General features: G+C 29.3%; 1 protein-coding gene across 4 annotated transcripts in view; it reads right to left on the bottom strand.

Annotated features, from left to right (window-relative positions):
* Positions 1-2063, bottom strand: part of LOC106306763 (zinc finger BED domain-containing protein RICESLEEPER 2-like) — a 5745-nt gene extending 3682 nt beyond the window's left edge. For 2 of the 4 annotated variants that reach the window (XM_013743506.1, XM_013743502.1), the window contains exons 1-2: positions 1887-2063; positions 1328-1751 (exon numbers count right to left, since the gene is read on the bottom strand). The gene's annotated coding sequence lies outside the window, so the exon portion shown is untranslated. The remainder of the gene's footprint in view (positions 1-1327; positions 1752-1886) is intronic. The other 2 variants (XM_013743504.1, XM_013743503.1) reach the window with 2 other exon arrangements.
* Between the last annotated feature and the right edge of the window lie 249 nt (positions 2064-2312).

The following is a 2312-nucleotide window of genomic DNA, read 5'->3' on the forward strand; positions in this document are numbered from 1 at the left end:
GCACCAGTTTTGGAGGAGATACTTTTGAGTGCATCCTTGTAGACCAAACTGTAAGATACATTTCCTTTCACTATATATACATGATTCTCAACTAATATTGAATCATATTCTTCAGTGTTTTGTTAAAAGGGTGCTAAAATCCAGGCATCATGCAAAAGATTTAAAATGTTTCGTTAATTGAGACAATTTCGTCAACTCTATCTGGTGGAGATGTAAGTGATAGAACCCTCCCTATGTTATCATATTGTACTACTTTATGAAGCCTGCGGCTTACGTTAATATTTATGTTCAAATTAACATAATGCGTTTTCATATGTTTTTAGCTCCCTGCGATAGATTGTATCAATGAGAACTCATCTGAAGATTTTTCAATCCCAAGTAACAAGCGTAAGGAAGATGACTGTGATCAAATGGACATGATATATACTTCTAAAAAGTTATGCACTAAGATCATAAAGAAGGAGAAGACAAAGACTGATTAGTGATGATTTGGTCACCTAATAAAGAGTTATTTTGCTGTGATTTTTAATTTATTGTTTTATGACTTTGCTTTGGTTTTTATATTTTCGTGATGGTTGTGTTACATTGATATTCCCTTATCTATTTATTCAATAAAGTTTGTTTTGTTTTTTTTTTTTTTGAAAATTAGTTTGTTTGTTTTGTTTTTAATTATTGAATCACGTGAAGATTAAAAAAATACATATTTTTGTATTATATACTTCAACCAGTCTAACCAAATATTCTTTGTCATTCTTTTCACGTCTAACCAACAACTTAACAACAATCATTCTTATCTCCTTCACTTGACGTAAATAATTTAAGAAATGCCTTAAAAGAACTAGCTTACTCATTTAATAGGTAAATATGTATTGGAATGATAGACTCACAGTATACATGTTTATTTTTTCTCTATAAATTATAAATTGATTCTGTTTTTGAATGCAGGTTTCAGACTTCAGCATAATTGGTTTCATCTGATGGTTGAGGAAGAGATTTGGTGTTGTTGTCAACCTATATTTCATCTATTTATGAAACACTTGATTCAAATAAGTATGCATTAGCTAGAGTTTTAGACAAGACACATCCTCTATTTATTCTGCTATTTTCAAACAATTAAGTGTTAATTTTTTCTACTATTTCTTACACAATCATTCACATTAACAAATATATTCTTCAATCAATCAAGTTAAAAGCTACCATATATAGCTAAACCAACAAAATAACTTGATCGAAATCCTAGATGATGCTAAGTTGTTTTCATCTAATGAAAAAGCCAATTGATACTTCATTCACCTAATAGCTAAAATAAATAATAGAATTTACTAACTGTGTTTTGTAATCTGAAGTGTGGTCGACAAATGTGTTGTCTAAATTTCGAATAGGAGTCTGGTCTTCGTTCTCCAAAACGTTTGAAATCATGCAAATCAAATAAAATATATATATTATTTACAAACCACCATACACAATCTATTTGTATTTACAGAGATATTAGACAAACACACAAATATGAATCTTTACATCAATCAAAACTGTGATGGAAACTTAAACAATAACTTACACCAACTGTGAGGACATGGAAAACCTTAGAGATCCTCAATTCTGATTCAAAATTTCGAGTTTTTGTTTCATTACGACTGTATATTATTTGAGACGATCCATCTTGAACACACAATTCCATTCATCCTCACTGATTCATCATCCTCTGCTTTCATTGCTGGTTGCATGTTTCAAGCTACAGATTAGTCTCCAATCTACAACGATCTCTCATAGTTTATATATATATATATATATATATATATATATATATATATTTGAAACAAACAAAAATCAATACATCTAAGTAACCAGATCTCATAATCTAAAGGGAAATATATGTAGACTCTAACCTTTGAATCACTTAAGTATTTTAAGGTTAGCTGAGACAAAGAGATTGAATCCTCGCTTTCCTCATAAAAATCGCTCCATGATTGGATCTCGGATAAAAAGTATCACCGTGGTAAAGAGATGAACAGAGAAGATGACAATTTTTCTTTGCTTCAACGACAAAAAGGAAGCGTACTCAGAAAAAAAAAGATTATGTTTGTTTGTTAGCTTTTTTTTTCCGGACTAATCTGTTTGTTAATTAAAATTGGGCTTAGGTTGGACCCTTTGTTTAAATGTTTGCATCTATGGCCCAATTATTTAACTCATACATTACATGTACAAAATTGATTAGTAAAACTTATACTAAACTAAAAATTAAAAATACAGAAAAAAATTTATATATTACGATGTATATATTGAAATAATATGGAAATATGTTACATTTCTAT

The sequence above is a fragment of the Brassica oleracea genome, chromosome C7, assembly GCF_000695525.1.
Source record: "Brassica oleracea var. oleracea cultivar TO1000 chromosome C7, BOL, whole genome shotgun sequence".
NCBI classification, from domain to species: domain Eukaryota; kingdom Viridiplantae; phylum Streptophyta; class Magnoliopsida; order Brassicales; family Brassicaceae; genus Brassica; species Brassica oleracea.